At 42.8% G+C, this 20,776-nt stretch overlaps 1 long non-coding RNA gene across 3 annotated transcripts in view; it reads right to left on the bottom strand.

The window, feature by feature from the left end:
• Window positions 1–20,776, bottom strand: part of LOC130361280 (uncharacterized) — a 483,683-nt gene that overhangs the window by 9,974 nt on the left and 452,933 nt on the right. Inside the window, exon 1 of one of the 3 annotated variants that reach the window (XR_008890940.1) lies at window positions 2,351–2,365. The exons of the other annotated variants lie outside the window; for them this stretch is intronic. This is a non-coding gene — a long non-coding RNA (uncharacterized LOC130361280). Of the gene's footprint in view, window positions 1–2,350; window positions 2,366–20,776 lie in introns of those variants that run through there. 3 annotated transcript variants of the gene reach the window in all.

The raw sequence follows: 20,776 nt of genomic DNA, 5'->3' as shown, positions 1-20,776 counted from the left end.
TATCGGCGTATAACACGCATTTTTAAAACTTAAATTTAAGGCAAAAAGCCTGCCTGCGTGTTATACGCCGATAAGTCTTCTGGTCACTGATTTAAAGCGGCCGCAGCAGCGGCTGCTTGTTAAGTATTTGCAGTACGGCCGCGGCCACTTTAAATCAGTGACCAGCGGTGTCTCCTCCCCGCTCTGTAAAACTGTCACTTGTTTTCTCCCGCACTATACACAGGTACTGGTTTGGTGGATAGTACGGGAGACGCTGATTAAAATGAGCCCTACCTTGTCCGGATCTGCCCTTTTAATCAGCGTCTCCAGCACTATCCACCAGTTCCTGTGGATAGTGCGGGAGAAAACAAGTGACAGTTTTACTTTTCATTTTTCTTACCTCCCTCCTCCCTCATCATTCCCCCTTTTCCCTGCTTTTCATACTTGTTTCATACTTGTTTATTTTCCTTACCTGTCTGCGCTTCGGCAGGTCAGTTCAGGCGGGCGGTCTTCCGGGCTGCGATCAGTGAAGCAGATGAGTGACGTCCTCTCCCGGCTTCTCTGCGTGGCATCAGTGATGTCACTTTTCATTTCCTGTAGTTGCCGCCGAAAAGTGACATCCCTGATGCCGTGCAGAGGAGTCGGGAGAGGACGTCACTCATCTGCTTCACTGACCGCAGCCCGCAAGACAGCCGAAGCGCAGCCAGGTAAGGAAAGTGGAAGAATAGCACATACAGTGGTCTTCAACCTGCGGACCTCCATATGTTGCAAAACTACAACTCCCAGCATGCCCGGACAGCCATTGGTTGTCCGGGCATGCTGGGAGTTGTAGTTTTGCAACATCTGGAGGTCCGCAGGTTTAAGACCACTGGCATAGGAGGAACATGATGGGGGGATGATGAGACAAGGGGAAATGATGAGGGGGGGGGAGGAATGATGAGGGGGGGAATGATGGGGGGATGATGAGACAGGTTGGGGGGATGATGAGACAGGGGGAAATGATGAGGGGGGAAAGATGGGGGGAATGATGGGGGATGATGAGACAGGGGGAAATGATAGTGGGGGGAGGCACTAAATGCTTAATGTCTGTATGGCTAGTGATGGTCTATGACAGGGGGAAATGATGAGACATTGGGGGGATGATGAGACATGGGGGAATGATGAGACATGGAGGATGGTGATCAGAGGGGTAAATGTGGCACAGGGACTGATAAAAGGGAAGGAATGATGTGGCACTGGAGGGGACTGGATCAAACTGAGGTGCAGAAGAAAACAAAGTTGGGGGGGATGATGTGGCATTTAGTCCAAGTCATTTATTTTACATTTTATTTTTTTTACAGAAATTTCCCTGTTAAAATGGGGGTGCGTGTTATACGCCAGTGCGTGTTATACACCGATAAATACGGTAGGTAAAATATATAATAACAGGAATATAATAATTTCCAGCCTGATATTAAATTTTGGTCGTACACTATGTAATAATACCGTAACTGTACATTCAGTAAATCAGATGTGTGGGTTTTCATACAGTTTCCATTACTATTCTTCACGTTGGCCTGAATTCTCTGTGTGAACACATCACTTGGCTCCCAGTCAATATAGAGGAATTCTAGTTTTGTTGAGATCATTATAGTACAGTTAAATAAATATATTCTAAAAATATTTATTTTTTCTGAAAAACTAGTTGGACCTGTCAACCATAAGTTCAAGGGAAATATCAGGAGAGCGTGTGATTTCTCGTCAGGGTGTCCTGACCTTACACATAGTCATTAATGATGGAGACGCTAGTAATCCTCAGGGGTGTTATGGTATCAAGTGGCTTCAAGGAACAGTATTGAAAAAATGCCACTACGATTGTACGTACGATGTGGAAAGGATGTCAAGTGACTGCACCTTTGGGAAAGTGGCCTCTAAATGGTGGACCTACAGATGTTGCCAAACTACAACTCCCAGTGCTTATATATGTTGTTCCCAGGTCGTGCAGATGCTTTACATGTCTTTCTTATGTGTCTAGCTTTTGTATTTGGCTCACAAATCCCTCTGTTCGGTTGCTTACTCATTCTGACATACACTGCTCAGGAAAGGGAAATGTCCGAGGCAAGCACTGAACCCGCCCTCACTCACCATGCATTCACTTCCTCCCTGAGTCTGCTGTGCTGTGTCTCTTAGGGTATGTTCACGCGATCGTAACTCGCTGCAGGAAATCGGCTGTGAGTTACACTACCATTTGCTCCAATTGGTCTGCCGGTAATTTGCAAATCTGCAACTATTGTAGACCTTTGGTAGAACCATTGAAGTCAATGGTGGCTTAATTTGAAGCAGATTTCCTGTAGTGGGTAACCTGCTGCAAATCAAAATCGCGTGGACTTACCATAAAGGGTTATTCCAGGATTTTTTCTCTTAAGCCTGTGAGCCCATGATGCCAAGTTATAATACTGTATAAATGGTTCTATCACATCCGTGCTCCACTTTTTCCCGTTTACAGGACCCACACCCGAAAGTGCAGTAGTGCAAGTCATTTTCTATCATTGTTGTCTTTGACCTTTCCCAGCATTTCATGTGGCCAAAGACAATATGCCACAAGTCACATGATCTCCAGGGGGTGGGCTATACTGCATTGGGTGGGCAGATAAATCCCTTCCACCCTGCTATCTACCCGCCCCCTGCAGCATAGCCAGTATGTGACTTGTGGCATATTGTCTCTGGCAGAAAAAAAAAAGTCAATATGGAAAAACCAGCTCACCACCATGAAGGAAAGACTTCATGTGTTTAAAGGATGCACGGATTTGACGTCCAACCGTATACTTGGAGTGAACAATGCATGACAGAAAAGGACAGGATCCAGCTCCCAAAAAAAGAGTTAAAAGTCCAAAATTTAATTCACATGTTTAAGAAATAAGTGAAAAACAAAAATAGGGTAAAAGCATAGCAGAAACGCCGACGCGTTTCGAACCATATGGTTCTTAATCATGGCATGATTAACCATGATTAAGAACCATATGGTTCGAAACGCGTCTGTGTTTCTGCTATGCTTTTACCTATTTTTTTTTGTTTTCACTTATTTTTAAACATGTGAATTAACCTCTTAAGGACCCAGGACGTATGGGTACGTCCTGGGTCCCGGTCCTGCAATATAACGCGGGGTCACACGGTGACCCCGCATCATATCGCGGCGGGCCCGGCGTCATAGTGAAGCCGGGACCTGCCTCTAATAGCGCGCAGCACTGATCGCTGTGCCGCGCGCTATTAACCCTTTAGCCGCACGCTCAAAGTAGCCGCGCGGCTAAAAACGAAAGTGAAAGTTGCCGGTTAGCTCAGGGAGCTGTTTGGGATCGCCGCGGTATAATCGCAGCATCCCAAACAGCTGTAGCACAGGAGGAGGTCTTCTTACCTTCCCCTGTGCTGTCCGATCGCCGAATGAATGCTTCAAGCCTGAGATCCAGGCTTGAGCATTCAATCGCCGAAAACACTGATTGATCCATTCCTATGGAGATGGATCAGTGTAAAATATCAGTTAATGCAATGGTATAGCCCCCCCCCCCCTATAGGAGCTATAATATTGCATAATAAAAGTGTAAAAAAATCATTAACCCTTTCAATTATCCCTTCCCCTAATAAAAGTTTGAATCACCCGGCATTTCCAAGAATAAAAAAAACACAGTGTAAATAAAAATAAACATATGTGGTATCGCCACGTGCGGAAATGTCCGAATTATAAAAATATACCGCTTTTTAAACCACTCGTTCAATGGCGTACGCGCAAAAAAAATTCCGAAGTCCAAAATAGCGCATTTTTCATCACTTTTTATACCACAAAAAAAGTGAATAAAAGTGATCAAAAAGTCTGATCAGAACAAAAATGATACCGCTAAAAACTTCAGATCACGGCGCAAAAAATGAGTCCTCAAAGCGCCCTGAACACAGAAAAATAAAAAAGTTATAGGGTCAGAAGATGACCATTTTAAACGTATAAATTTTCCTGCATGTATTCATGATTTTTTTCTGAAGTGATACAAAATCAAACCTATATAAGTAGGGTATCATTTTAACCGTATGGACCTACAGAATAAAGATAAGGTATCATTTTTGCCGAAAAATGGACTACGTAAAAACGGAAGCCCCCAAAACTTACAAAATAATGTTTTTTCATCAATTTTGTCGCACATTGATTTTTTTTCACGTTTCACCGTAGATTTTTGGGTAAAATGACTAATGTCATTACAAAGTAGAATTAGTGACGCAAAAAATAAGCCATCATATAGAATTTTAGGTGAAAATTTTTAAGAGTTATGATTTTTTTTAAATTAAGGAGGAAAAATTGAAAATGAAAAAAACGGAAAAAGCCCGGGTCCTTAAGGGGTTAAAGTTTGGACTTTTAACTCTTTTTTTAGGAGCTGGATCCTGTTCTTTTTTGTCAAATATTGTCTCTGGCCACATGAAATGCTGGGAAAGGTCACAGACAACAGTAAAAAGTAAAGTAGTAGTAAGTAAAAAGACTTGCATTATAGCACTTCTTGGTGTGGGTCCTGTGCATGAAAACGGGAGAAAGCGGCGCACGGCGGTAATAGAAGCGTATTACATTGTATTATTACAGAGCATCATAGATCCAAAGCCTGAAGAAAAAATCCTGGAATATCCCTTTAACAGTCTGACATTGGGTATGGCACTGTAATGTCTGCGGAGCACAGTCGTCTTAGACAAGCGGCTATACACTCAGTGACCGACAAGTTACTTCTGAGGACAAATTACAAGAGAAATCCGGCCCCATATTCTTACCTCTTCTCCATAATCGATTCGCTAGGCTACGAATTCCAGAGGCCATTCTGCTAATAGTGACATTACTTTATTTTCTAAATAAAGATATGGATGTCTGTTACCGCCATTTACCTTAAATTACATCCTCATATTCCAGCATGCGGCATTCATTACACCTAGCAGAGCTGAGTTTGTCATCTGGCCCAAGTTATGATGCAGAAAAGAACCAGCTTAGCTGATACCCGTCTAAACCAAGTACAGTGGTCCCTCAAGTTACAATATTAATTGGTTTCCAGGACGACCATTGTATGTTGAAACCATTGTATGTTGAGACCAGAACTCTATGGAAACCTGGTAATTGGTTCTAAAGGCACCAAAATGTCATCCAAAAATAGGAAAGAGTGAAAATGAAAGAAGAATAAGGAGATAACTAATACAGAATAAGCAAATCCTTACATATAAAAGTAAGAAAGATCTGCTGGGAGCTGTAATCACTGTCTATGTCAGTGTTTCCCAAGCAGGGAGCCTCCAGCTGTTGCAAAACTACAACTCCCAGCATGCCCGGACAGCCAAAAGCTGTCCGGGCATGATGGGAGTTGTAGTTTTGCAACAGCTGGGGGCATCCTGCTTGGGAAACACTGGTCTATGTAGAGGACAGAATCTTCTTCGGGGTCCTGTACAGTACAGGCAATGTCCTAAAAAAGTAACATGGAGTCGCCCTCACCTGGTATCCAAAGGAGCAGGTTAACCGGGTACAGGTAAAGTGTACAGAACATGTAATACCTCCCTGTACTGTAGGGGGTGCTAACAGACATCAGTCAGTGCATGCACTTCAGTAATACAGGGGTTTTACCAGTGAATGCCCATTCTGATTGGTCGGTTCTTCCGGCCATTGACACATTTCACAGATCTGGACTGTCCGTACATTGTATGTTGAGTCTGGTTTCAACTTACAATGGTCCAGAAAAGACCATTGTATGTTGAAACTATTGTATGTTGAGGCCATTGTAAGTTGAGAGATCACTGTACAAAGTGCATCAAGCAAACTATTATAATTCAACGTATTGTCTCAGCGTTTTGCTTCCAATAGAAATGATGTATGTTAGTCCGGGAGCTGGTTGTACTGGAGATGAGTAGTAGTCCAGTGGTGACTCAGTGGTTTACAACTTATCCCCTATCTTAAGGATAGGGGATAAGTTTGAGATCGCGGGGGGTCCGACCTGTACGGAGCCCCGACAGCCCGCGGGAAGGGGGAGTGTCGACCTCCGCACGAAGCGGCGGCCGACACGCCCCCTCAATACAACTCTATGGCAGAGCCGAAGCGCTGCCTTCGGCAATCTGCGGCTCTGCCATAGAGATGTATTGAGGGGGCGTGTCGGCCGCCGCTTCGTGCGGGGGTCGACACCCGCTATCTCGGCGGAGAGCCGGGGCCCCGTACAGAGAGATTGCGGGGGGCCCCAGCGATCGGACCCCCCGCGATCTCAAACTTATCCCCTATCCTTAGGATAGGGGATAAGTTTTTCACCACTGGACTACCCTTTTAATGCTGTGTGTAATCCTTTAACTAATAAATCATATTGCAGGTAAAATAATACTGACTCAATAGGGTAACATATTGGACAAACTAGAGTTACTGCACGAGAAGATAAGGGATGGTCTGAGCTGCCCTCTAGTGGTGAATTTTATTAATAAAAAATATTTTCCTGCCTAAAACTTCCTAAATGATTTCAAACTTATGAAATGCATTTCCAAGGTTATTACTAGCACCAAATATTGGGATATAATGTTACACTGTGATGATGTCATATGATTCTGTCTGATAAAGCACACAACGTCCTTGGTGGGCTTTAACCCCTTAAGGACCAAGCCCATTTTCACCTTAAGGACCAGGCCAATTTTATTTTAGCATTTTCGTTTTTTTCCTCCTCGCCTTCTAAAATCCTTAACTCTTATATTTCCATCGACAGACCCATATAAGGGCTTGTTTTTTGCGTGACCAATTGTACTTTGTAATGAAACCTCTGATTTTACCATAAAATGTACGGCGAACCCAAAACAATATTTTTTTAAGGAGGAATTTTAAATGAAAACCACAATTTTGCACATTTTGGAGGGTTTTGTTTTCACACTGTACAATTTATGGTAAAAATGTGTTCTTTATTCTGTGGGTCAATACGATTAAAATGATACCCATGGCTAGATACTTATATATTTTTGCACCGCTTAAAAAAAAATCTAAAACTTTTTGTTTAAAATCAGTAATCTAAAATCGCCCTATTTTGACCACCTATAACTTTTTAATTTTTCCGTATATAGGGCGGTATGAGGGCTAATTTTTTTGTGCCGTCATCTGAACTTTTTATCGATATCACATTTGCATATATAAAACTTTTATAAGATTTTTTTATAAAAAAAAGTTTTAATAAAATGTGACAAAAAAGAAGCATTTTTGAACATTTTTAAATTTTTTTACGTTTTACGCCGTTCACCGAACGGGATCATTAACATTATATTTTGATAGTTCAGACATTTATGCACGCGGCGATTCCAAATATGTTTATTTTTTAAAAATTACGCTTTTTGGAGGTGAAATGGGAAAAATTGACTTTTTTTATTGGGGGAGGGGATTTTTCACTTTTTACACTTTTTATGTCCCCATAGGGGACTATCTATAGCAATCATTTGGTTGCTAATACTGTTCAGTGCTATGCATAGGACATACCACTGATTAGTATTATCGGCTATCTCCTGCTCTGGTCTGCTCGATCTCAGACCAGAGCAGGAGACACTGGGAGACGGCCAGCGCCAGGTTAGGGGACCTCCGGTCGCCATTACAGATAATCGGATCGCCGCGGCAGCGCTGTGGCCGATCCGATCATCTATTTTATTATGCGCACTGCCGCAGATGCTGTGATCTATGAACTCCAGACCATAAAAATTGCCGGCCATTACCGGCAGGTCCCCAGCTACTGATAGCATTTGTACATTTACGTACGTATGTGCAGTGTCCTGGTACCCTTAAAGGTGTACTCTGCCACTAGGCATTTTATCCCCTATCCCTATGCATGCTGCAGCCAGCGTTTGTTTAGAGCGTTCGTTTAGAGGCTTGTGACTTCAGGGCCCCCTCAATGCGAGTCTATGGGATGGCCATCACGCCCCCTCCCATAGACTTGCATTGAGGGGGCATGGCCGTGATGTCACAAGTGGGGCATGACTGTGACGTCACTAGCCTCCGCCCCGTATTGCCAGAGCAAAGTTCCGTGCCGGATTACCGGATGTCTGGGATGCTGCAGCTTTTTTTTTTTTTTTTTTTTTTTTTTAGTTTTCTTTTAATTTTAAAGTTAAATTTTATTTTATTTTACTTAAAGCATTATAAACAATTTCAATATTCAAAATTTTTAATACATAAATTCCCCATCCTGCCCTCCCCTCCCCAGTCCCCACATTGACCACTATTAGGGTGCGTTCACATGCTGTTATTAGTAGTGGGTTTCACGCTGCGGGATACCTGCTGTGAGTTACGCTACCATTGATTTGAATGGGTCCACAGACAGTCCGCAATAGTGTCAGATTTGCGGACTGTCCGTGCACCCATTTCAATCAATAATAGCGTAACTTGCAGTAGATATCCCGCAGCAGGAAACTCGCCTCTAGCTACTAGAGTGTGAACGCACCCTTAGGTGGCAGGGAATCAGGGGGTCAAGAGTGTTTACTCTTGTACTTTTTAATTACTCAACCTATAAAGAATTCACCTCTTCTCAACCTCCCTTAAAGTGATCCCACTTAATTCTAATTTAAATCTCGTGTCCCTTCACATTTTCTAAAGAAACATAGAAGGGGGGGGGGGATTTATTTTTAATTCTATTTCTCTTTACTTATTCATTTTGTCGTTCCCCCTTATAATATAGCCTTCTAACTTCCGCATGTTGTTATACCATTCAACACATTTAGGACTTTTTGGCGATATCCAGTTTTTAAAGGGGTATTCCGGGCAAAAACATCTTATCCCCTATCGAAAGGATAGGGGATAAGATGTCTGATCGTGGGGGGCCCGCCGATGGGACTCCCCGCTATCTCCCTGCAGCAGCCCAGATTCTATGTGTAACTTAACAAGTACCCCCTAGAGGGTCTACGGGCACTTATATATTGAACAACAACCTTGGGGATATATGTCCCCTCAGGGAAACCCTGAATAGAGACTCTCTGCGGTCTAAAACTTAGCTTTTAATAAATTCCAAAATAATAGTTTTTGTGCTCAAAATTACCACTAGGTGGCAGTGTGTGCTTAAAATTACAGTCCCTATTTGTAATGATTTTTATCGCATTCTATGCAGGAATGAACCTGATCACGGATCTCTGTTTGCAGCACTCTGCTCTGACACCGTCTACAGACATAGTGTCACAGCGCACCGTGATCCATCCATATTATAAGTACGGGAACTGAGCAAAAATTTCCTCCTCTGGCTCAGGTACCTCATACTCTTGAAAAAGCTAGGTCCAACTAGCGAAACGTTGAGCCAGAGGAGGAAATTTTAGCTCAGTACTTATATCCATAATATGGATGGATCACGGTGCGCTGTGACACTATGTCTGTAGACGGTGTCAGAGCAGAGTGCTGCAAACAGAGCTCCGTGATCAGGTTCATCCCTGCATAGAATGCGATAAAAATCATTACAAATAGGGACTGTAATTTTAAAGCACACACTGCCACCTAGTGGTAATTTTGAGCACAAAAACTATTATTTTGGAATTTATTAAAAGCTAAGTTTTAGACCGCAGAGGGTCTCTATTCAGGGTTTCCCTGAGGGGACATATATCCCCAAGGTTGTTGTTCAACAGATTCTATGTGTAGTTGCGTCTGCAGTTTCAGAAACCGCCGGACTTCCGAGCTGGGGACGCAATGTCACGCCATGCCCCCTCCATTAATTTCTATGGGAGGGGGCGTAACGGCCGCAACGCCCCCTCCCATAGACATGAATGGAGGGGGCGTGGCGTGGCGTCACATCCCCGTCTCGGAAGCCCGGCGGTTTCAACATTCTGCCATAAAAAAAGCAAATTTTTATTTCTTTCCAATATTTTATTATTTCAGGTCAACACATTAATATGTGTAAATGTTCATCTTTCTCTACTGTATATTGCATCTACTACATTTACTACTCTTCTTATACCTATTTTTTCCAGAAAAAGGGGCGTATAATACAGTCCATATACTATATTAAACTGCATTATCCGATAATTTAAATTTGATGATACATAACTAATATTAGTACCTTCTTTGACCTAGTCACATCAATGTGGCCAATCTCGTTCTTGTTTTTTACTTTTAGATGACCTCCCCAGTTCTGTATACACCGATGATATATGGTTCCTGCTTATTTTACCGCCAAGTATCTTAACCATGATCCCTGATTTTACCGGGTAAATACATCCACCTCTCCCAATGAACTCCATAAAGGTGTTTCTTAATCCATTATATTCTAACCAACCTCCCTCTTTTAAATTAAATTCTTCTTTCAAGTTTGTCCATTCTTTAAACCTACATTTATCCCACACATCTTTTGTCTTTACGCATCCTATATCCTTAAACAAACCTAATTTCCCCAATTTGCTCACCTCCATTATATTTACATTGTCCAACTGCGTTGCCATGTCCAATATGCCTTTAATTTCCATCTCTTTCTTGAATATCCTTCAGGTCTTAACCAGGCTCTTAACCATTAGGATTTTACTCCATCTCACCTCCTCTAATTTACCTGATTCCAATAACTGGTAGACATCCAAATATAACCGCCCCCCCACCACCCCCGGCTGTGGGACAATAAATAATCGAAGAGCGCAAATTTATCCCATTCAATCAAAAAATAAATCTGCCCTGCCCCCCATTTTCTTTCATTTGACACAGATATTCCAATTTTATTCTTGGTCTTTTTCTCCCCCAAATCATTGAGTTAAAAATCGAAATTATATTTCTAAATAACTTCATTTCGCACCATATTGGGGCCACCCTGAATACATACAGAATTTTTGGCATTAAAACAGATTTAATTAATATTCATTTATTGGCCTTGTACAAATTGAAATCATTCGCTTTTTTACTCATTAATTTGATCAGATTTAAGGTATTTGCCTGATAAATTTCTATTGCACATGATAAATACACCCCCCTTTTTTATTACCTTTAATCTGTAAGCATGACCAATATTTCCATCTCCTATAGACATAATTACTGACTTTGTCCAGTTAATTGCTAACCCTGACAATTTGCCAAACTCATTTATTATTTCCATCACACTTGACAAAGATCTACAATATCATCTACGTACATTATTATTTTGTCCCCTCTCCCCCCTGCTCCAAATCCCCTTATTGTTGAATCTCCCCTTATACTCGTTGCCAATGGTTCTATGACCATCGCAAATAGCAGGAGGGAGAGGGGACATCCCTGTCTCGTACCCCTCGTTAACCTAAACCCATTTGAGCTTTTACCGTCTATACTTATTTTTGTCGTCGCCTCCGTCTACATTAATTTAATTATTTTAATCATCTCTCCTCTAATACCATACTTTCTCAGCACCTCCCAAAGGAAGTCCCACTCCACCCTGTCAAATGCTTTAACCACATCTAAAGACAGGATGGAGTGGGATCCCCGTCCCTCACCTAGCTGTATATTTGTTAATACCCTGTGTATGTTGTGTTTTGTAGTTCTTACAGGTATAAACCCACATTGATCTTTACCAATTAATCCTGTAATAACTTTCTGTTTAGCTGTTTGTTTAGCTACAATTTTAATGTCGGTAATTAAAAGTTATGTAGGCCTATACGATCCTATTTCTTCTTTATTTTTATCTGGTTTTAATAGTAGTATTATGTTATCTTCCCTCATAGATCACGGTAACATCCCACATTCCAACAAACTATTTACTACTCTCACCAAAGCGGGTAGGAGGACCTCCTCATATCTACGATAAATTTCAAAGGGAAGTCCATCCCCTCCTGGGGATGTATTTCCCTTTATAGTCTCCAGAGCTTTATACACTTCATTTACTGTTAATGGTCCATTCAACATCTCTACTTCCTTCTCTGGAATTTTAGGCATGTTTTAAATGGGAGAATACTTGGATCGACTTTACAGTTAACAGTAAATTTAGCTGTAGTGACCAGTGTCAGGCAAATAAAATCATGGGGGGCATCAATAGGGGCATAGATGCCCACGGCAAGGAAATAATTCTACCGCTGTACAAATCACTAGTCAGACCACACATGGAATACTGTGTACAGTACTAGTCAGACCACACATAGAATACTGTGTACAGTACTGGTCAGACCACACATAGAATACTGGGTACAGTACTGGGCCCCAGTGTACAAGAAATATATAGTGGAGCTGGAGAGGGTTCAAAGACGGGCAACCAGAGTAATACGGGGAATGGGAGGACTACAGTACCCAGAAAGATTATCAGAATTAGGGTTATTTAGTTTAGAATAAAGAAAGTTTAGGGGCGACCTAATAACTATGTATAAATATATCAGGGGGCCGTACAGAGATCTCTCCCATGATCTATTTATACCCAGGACTGTATCTATAACAAGGGGGCATCCTCTACGTCTAGAGGAAAGAAGGTTTCTACACCAGCACAGACGGGGGTTCTTTACTGTAAGAGCAGTGAGACTGTGGAATTCTCTGCCTGAGGAGGTGTCATGGTGAACTCTGTAAAATAATTTAAAAGGGGTGTGGATGCATTTTTGGAGAATAATATCATTACAGGTTATGGATTCTAGATCTATATCAACTCAGTAGGGACTAATTAGGGTTAGAAGTTGAACTTGATGGACTCTGGTCTTTTTTCAACCTTATGAATTATGTTACTATGACACTATTGTCTCCAGAACAATCTTGTAAAAAATGTTTTTTACATTTCCGCCCTGTTTGCCTCTTCTGTTAAGTTATTTAGCATGCATTATTTACCCCCTGGAGAAATTTAGCTGTTTTCCACACTATTTAATCCTAGGAGGATTCCCAATTTCTCTAAAAAAAAACTCTATTAAATGATTAAATGATTATCTATTAGCTCGAACCATTGTGCGTTAATTCTACCTATTTCCTTATGTTCTTCTATCCCGGTATCAAGCTCTATGCTTAATGGAGAGTGATCAGAAATACAATGGGTACAATAATTTATCTTCTTTATCTTTACACTCCGTCTCTCATCACTTAAAGGGGTACTCTGGCCCCAAGACATCTTATCCCCTATCCAAAGGATAGGGGATAAGATGTCTGATGGCGGGGGTCCCGCCTCTGGGGACCCCCACAATCTAGCATGCAGCACCCAGCTGTAAGCACTGCAGGAAGCACTGGAGGCTCTCAGTGTTATGCCTCCCGACCACGGGGACAGAGTATCATGATGTCACTACTCCGCCCCCGTATGACATCATGCCCCACCCCCTCAAAGCAAGTCTATGGGAGGGGGCGTGAGGGCACTATTCTTAACTTTGCCGGAAATGTAAGGGAAAATTTAATTCCATTAAGGTCCATTCTTTTTTTAACTTCTTTGAAGGCCATACGTTTTTTGGGTCTCAAATGAGTAGTCAGGGAACATCACTATACTGTTGTTATTATACATGACCTCATTCTTCTCTCTCAGAGCTCGTAGAATCCTTTCAGTGTCCCCTTCGTTTTGTAACTTTAACAATATCGTTCTAGGCTTACTACCCGGTGGGAGCGGATGCATCGGGACCCGGTGCGCTCTCTCTATACTAAATGTAGGGGACATTTTCCCCTCTCCACATTCCTCAATTATCCATCTTTGAAAGCAGCCCACCGGGTCCTTCCCCCCCGCCCCTCTGAGAAGCCTAGCATTCTTAAAGGGGTATTCCAGGAAAAAACTTTTTTTTATATATCAACTGGCTCCAGAAAGTTAAACAGATTTGCTAATTATTTCTATTAAAAAATCTTAATCCTTTCAATAATTATCAGCTGCTGAAGTTGAGTTGTTGTTTTCTGTCTGGCAACAGTGCTCTCTGCTGACACCTCTGCTTGTCTCTGGAACTGCACAGAGTAGAAGAGGTTTGCTATGGGGATTTGATTCTAAACTGGGCGGTTCCCGAGACACGTGTCATCAGAGAGCACTTAGACAGAAAAGAACAACTCAACTTCAGCAGCTCATAAGTACTGAAAGGATTAAGATTTTTTAAATAGAAGTAATTTACAAATCTGTTTAACTTGCTGGAGCCAGTTGATATATAAAAAAAAGTTTTTCCTGGATAACCCCTTTAAATTTCCTCTTCTTGATCTATCTTCCATCTCTATTTATTTCTGGGTTAAGAATCTATTTTCATTCTGAATTGTTTCTACCTTTTTTTTTTATATATATTTGCGTTTCATCCTGTAAATCTTACACTCTTTCCTCCATTTCTTTGCATCTTTCCCTAAGTTTTCTCATGTCGTCCCTGATTAATGACACATCTGATCCTACAGTTCCTATCTAATCTGTTAACCCTTCAATAGAGGTATTACATTTCCCTATTGCCTCCAAAATCACTTTCATTGTAACTGTTGAACCTTCCTCTTCCTCCTCCATCAAATTTTCCTGAACATCTTATTTTCCCTGCTTATTTTTCATCGTCAGGGTTGGTGATGCCATATATCTGTCCATTTTTCCCTGCGTTCCTATTGTCTTTTACCAGGCTTGTGGACTTCCTTTTTGGGGGCATTTTTTATTTTCTATATACCTGATGCTCTCACCTGATTCCAGTCTATACGTAGTTGTGCACCAAACCCTTTGCACGTTCTACCAACGCCAAATAATTTACCTAATGACGACCGTTATTTTACTTCACCTTATAATTTCTTATAGCTCTGATCTCTAATTATACAGCCGCAACCGTGAGTTATCCACCCATTACTGTTTTCATGTCCTACTAACCACCAATGAAATAATAACAGACAAAGATGTCAATACAAAAAGTTTGAATTATAACGTCCTTACCACACTCCTGTAAAAATCTCTCCAAATGAAACATATTCATTACGTGTATAGTTAGTGGCAGATTTAACTTGAACTTAACTCATACACAAAAGGTCGCAGTGTTAAATTATTTTGTCCTTGCAGCAGTCCCATTAAAGTCACTCCAGGTGAAGTATACTCATGACATATATACTGTAGCTGGTGGCAAATTTAACTTAAAGGGAACCAATCATCAGATTTTACCCTATATAATGCTTGGCAAAGCGTTATATAGGGTAAAATCTTTATTTTCACCATTCCTGGGGGACGCTCCTGCCCCCAGGGATGGTGAAGATATGAGGTTATAAACTAGTCACCACCGCCGCCGCAAGTAGTCTCCTGGGTGGGGAGCTCTTCTTACCAACTCCCGTTCTTCAGCCGGGAGCGAAGCCCCCTCCGCTTGATTGATGGGCCGCGTCATTGTTCTGCTCACTGAACAGACGGAGCAGAGTGATGACGCGGCCCATCAATCAAGTGGAGGGGGCGTCGCTCCCGGCCGAAGAACGGGAGTTGGTAAGAAGAGCTCCCCGCCCAGGAGACTACTTACGGCAGTAGCGGTGACTAGTTTATAACTTCATATCTTCACCATCCCTGGGGGCAGGAGCGTCCCCTGGGAATGGTGAAAATAAAGATTTTACCCTATAAAACGCTTTGCCAAGCAATATATAGGGTAACATCTGATGATTGGTTCCCTTTAATCTTAGGGTATTCAAAAAATTTCACAAATGTCCTTACAGTGTTAAATTATTATGTCCTTGCCAAAGACCTATAGAAAACACTCCAGATGAAACGTATTCATAACATCTGTGATTAGCAACAGAAATTAACACAATACTGACACCTTGCACGATGAAATCTTAGTTATAGTACTATAGCATGGAAGGGAGCCTAGCTGTGGGTGGGGTGGTTGATGTGTGGGAGGGAGATAAGTCACTAGAAGTCCCTAGGAATAAGGGAACTCCAACCGGAAATAGCCAGTTCACACATACAAGGACACAGGACACAGCCATTTACCACCAACACAAGCACAGATTCTTTGGGCAGTTTTGTAGTTCGCACATTAGGTAAGTATTTTTTAACTATTAATAAGTTAGTAGGTTAGTATGCAAAAGTTATTTCTGCCAATGTGCTTAATAGGTGTTAGTAGCTTGGCAGCTGTTATTGATTAGTTATTTGCTTTACAAGGACAGCACAAGGCGTAAAAGCTAATCAAACCCTTTAAAAGCAAAAAGCAAAGAATGGAGCGGTCTCACCCATCCTGCAGGTTGGGGGAGGAGGAAAGCAGCTGGGAGACGGAGGGGGAGCATGGTGGCAGAAAGCTAAGCTAGGCTCTGCCCCTTCCCCCAACTCGTGAGCCACACCATGGTGGTGGCGACGCGTTGTGGCTGACGGGAGTCGGTACAAGGATCCAGAGGTCACGTGGCGGTTGCTAAGGGAGCGCTGGCGTGCGCAGAGAGCAAAATGCCGAAGCTGAGCTTGTAGGGGGTCCCCAGCGGTGAGACCCCCGTGTTCAGACATCTTATCCCCTATCCTTTGGATAAAAGATAAGATGTCTAGGGGCAGAGTACCCCTTTAAGCCAGCTACAATGTATATGCAGTGCCCTGGTACCCTCGAGCCCGCTACAATGTATGTGCAGTTGTTGTGTGGAGGAGAAATCCCTCTTCTACCTGCCTAAATCTGTATGTGGGGTACTGTGAGTTGACCTGTTTATGTGTATTGCACTGCCATAATAGCATACACTAATATATACTGAGAGTTTAATGGTTAAGTATCTGCATATTCTTATACATGACATGCTCCCCAGCTAGTTTCTATGCAGACACTTCCAGAAAGGCTGTGGGAAGAGTCCCTAGTCCAACTGCCTCTCCCCAGAGGGCTGGACCCAAACCAGTAAAGCAACACCTCACCTAGCTGTGCTCTTGGTAGGCAGACATGTGCCTAGTCTATTGTGTTTCTCCTAGGTTCAGGTAAGTTCATCCCAGAAGGTGTAGAGGGAGAACCCCTATAAAAAAAAAAAAATTTTAGCCTTTTTTTGCATGGAAACAGAGTGTAAACATAATCTAAAAATGTTTTTCTTATGGAGAGAATATGTCTGATCGGGGCGGTCCACTCAGCAAGTCTTCACCTGAGAAGGGGTCCCATCTTAGTTGTTGATTTGCTGAGTGGGCCGCCTCGAGCACGCCAAGGATGGGTAAGTGGCTGAACCCCTGAAAGGAGATCACGGGGGGTCCCAGCAGTTAGATCTCCACAATCAGACACTTATCCCCTATCTACACCCGGAGTACCTCTTTAACAAATGTTTAGCCAAGTGTGCAGCAGGTCATTTATAAAAATGTCTCTTTGTAAATGAAAATCCCAAAATACATTCCAATATATAAAGATGTATTTTAGCATGTAATCGACTGAAAAGAAGTTCCTGGCACTTAAGATGACTAAGATAAGGGACATTTCATTTTAAATTCAATAGAACTCAATGTGAAAAACAAGCCTTTTTTTTTGGGGGGGGGGGGGGTTAAGAAATTAAAGTTCTGTATTTAGTTTTACTTCTTGACAGAACAGCCCTGAAAATAGTTTTCTGATCAAAGCTTCAGTCTAGGTTCGGACATAGTATTTGGTCAGTATTTTAAGATAAAACCGGGAGTGAAGTATAATGAAAAGATTTGGTCCTTTTTCTGTGTTTTGGACCCACTCCTGGTTTTTGCAAAAAAACACTGACTAAAATACTATATGTAAACCCAACCTTACAGAGATGAGTCAAGCAGGTCCTATGGCTATCCTGGTTTCCAGGCCTGGTGACAAGTGTTACCATTGTGACCCCTATAGTTACATCATTGCTTATAAACCTGCAAAGAGATTTGAGACAATAGAGGAAAGATCCTTGAAGCTTTTTGTTCTTGACTCAGAGTCCTTAGACCAGTGATGCCATAAAGCACTGGGACCATAAGCACAAAGAGATGAGTACGGTATTTTACTTGACTGGACCTTTGTTTTAGGGGTATTCCAGGATTTTATTTTATTTTTTGACTGTGCTGCAGCGGCTGTAAAGATAGGGTAGTTCATAATATAGTGTCTGTACCTGTGTTTGATGGCTGGCTGATGTTAATTTTTAGCAGCATACAAAATGAGTGTTGTCTCTGGATTTTCCCAGGCTGCAGTGCGGCCCCAGACCTCACATCACTAGTCAGGTGTTGAAAGGGAACTTGTCTGTGCTTCAATGTGTGGACTGACTGCTGTGTGGTAGAAATATTCTAGAATTCTTCATAGGGCTGCAGGGAATTGTAGTTTCAAGCACAGCACGCATGGAAGGGAGCCTAGCTGTGCTGCAGTGGGTGGGGTGGTTGATGTGTGGGAGGGAGATAAGTCACTAGAAGTCCCTAGGAATAAGGGAACTCCAACCGGAAATAGCCAGTTCACACATACAAGGACACAGGACACAGCCATTTACCACCAACACAAGCACAGATTCTTGGTAAGCATGTCCATTTCTGGCTGACATGTAATAAGAAGTCCCCTTATGTTGGATAACAATTTAAACTGGTTCCTAGAGGAGCTTCGATCTAAGATGAATATACTGGTGAAAATTAAACACAGTGGCACTCATTTACTCAACTAAAACCAACCAGTTTTTGTCTGGTTATTTTGGCGCTGAGTGTCCGTGACCTGTCTGTGCCAGTGTGCAATAGTTCTGTGCCAGGAAAATCCGACAAACCCGACATTGCACTGTGAAAAGCCAAAAAGGGGCGTGGTATGTCGCAAAGGGGGTGTGGCCGGCACAAAAGGGTCGTGGCTTCACAACCCGACCGAATTGCTATTGATGCAATATAAAGGAAAGGAGACTCGGCGACTCACCATGCTGCAGCAAACTTCTCTTTAGTCCAAGAGGTCCATCAAGGTACACATCCTAGCAAGGGAGGGAGGCAGGGGGTGCTCGTAGGACTGCGCCGTTTCGTGCCGACCTGGCACTTCTTCAAACTACACGCACCCCAATGGTGAGTCACCGAGTCTCCTTTCCTTTATGTTGCATTTATATGGACTAGCTTCAAGCTGAGCACCACCTGAGACTGCTACTGTGGATTCCGGTTAGTACAAGTCGTTCATTCAGCACGCTGCTCATTAGGTATACGGTAGTGCCGGATACATTACAGTCTTTCCCGCTATCTATTTACTATTGAATTAACAGAAAATCCTGTGGATGAATGGCTGGAAATTTCCACCTAGAAAATGCTGGTCAGAAAATGTTTCCGACTTTTCCCCATGATAAATACAGAGGAATCCTGCAAGTCTGAAACAACATTTCCCACTAGTAAAAACCCGACACTCTTAGTAATTGAGGCCAAGTAAGTCAATACTCTATGGGTACGTTCACACGCGCGGATTTTCAGCGGATTTTACGCTGCAGATCCGCTGGTGAAGGCCCGCTCTATGCTGGCTTTACATGTGCCTGCTGGTAGCGGCAATACGCCCCTACCAGCAGACACACTGCGATGTGCGAGTCGCAGTATACTCGCACATCGCGGGAGCTCTCTGCCTAGCTCAGAGCAGGGGGGCGGCTGTGATGTGCAAGTACGCCGCGCACATCGCTACGAGCAGGCACATGTAAAGCCAGCATAGAGCGAGCCTTCACCAGTGGAACCGCAGCTAAATACGCTGCGAAACTCCGCGCGTGTGAACGTATCCTATATGTACATTTTGGTTAAAAGTTTCATCTGCATAATCCTTATTTTCTGGGCTGGGCACGATGCAGAATCAGGAGAGCAGCTGGTTTCTCCAGAATGAATGAGTAACTGGAGGGAATTACAGAAAAGGTGCAAAGATTACAGCCCCCGAATTCCAGCCAGATTACACAGATGTTCACAAAAACACAAATGGCCGTTCTGGGACAGGACGTTTACTTCACCTGAAATAAGGCTACGAGGTGATAAATTTTTGATGCGTCATGTTTTTGAGCTGGTTATGTATGCAGGTTTAACATTACAGAAGTGTTTTCCAAACAGCGTGTCTCCAGCTGTTGCAAAACTACAACTCCCAGCATGCCCGGACAGCCTTCGGCTGTCTGGGCATGCTGGGAGTTGTAGTTTTGCAACAGCTGGAGACACGCTGTTTGGAAAAAAAAACACTGCTGTAATGTTAAAACCTGCATACGTTACCAGCTCAAATCCCAAATTTGCACCTTTTTTTGTCTTTTGGACCCACTAGTTTTGGCTAAAATACTGACCGAATATTACATGTGAACCCAGCCATAGGGTACGTTCAGACGAGCGGATTTGCAGCGGATTTTACTCTGCAGATCCGCCGCTGAAGGACCTCTATATGCTGGCTTTACATGTGCCTGCTCGGAGTGGCAATACGCCGCTACATGCAGACACACTGAAGCGATGTGCGAGTCGCCGCGCATGCGCGGAGTACTCGCACACATCGCGGCTGCTCCCCCTGCTCAATGAGCTGCCGCGGTGTGCAAGTATACTGCGCATGCGCGCGGCAACTCGCTCATCGCAGTGTGTCTGCTTGTAGCGGCGTATTGCCACTCCGAGCAGGCACATGTAAAAGCCAGCATATAGGAGGTCCTTCAGCGGCGGATTCGCAGCGAAATACGCTGCAAAATTCCGCTCGCATTCACACCAAAATGTAGCCATTCGGCTGCCAGATCCGGCAGGGAAATTTAAAAACCGTCCGCTGCCGAATCCCCGCCGCATTTAAATGAGACCGTTGGAGTCAGATTGTGAATCCAGTCGACTCATTTTTGCATTGTATTTGGTTTTGTCGCAGGACTGAAAATAGCGGTATGCTGCGATTTTCAGTTCAGCAATTAAACTGATACGGAGCATAAATGAGCCGACCGGAGTCATAATCTGACTCTAGTTGGCTTATTTAAATGAATGGGACGCAGCTCGGGTGCGGCAGCATTCGGTTTTTATAGGGGTACTCCGGCGGAAAACATTTTTTTTAAATCAACTGGTGACAGAAAGTTAAACAGATTTGTAAATTACTTCTATTGAAAAAAAATCTTTACCCTTTCAATACTTTTTACCAGCTGTAT

This window comes from Hyla sarda, chromosome 3 (genome assembly GCF_029499605.1).
Source record: "Hyla sarda isolate aHylSar1 chromosome 3, aHylSar1.hap1, whole genome shotgun sequence".
Taxonomy (NCBI): Eukaryota; Metazoa; Chordata; class Amphibia; order Anura; family Hylidae; genus Hyla; species Hyla sarda.
Note: the sequence above shows the minus strand (reverse complement) of the source record. Positions and strands in the feature narration are given on the sequence as shown.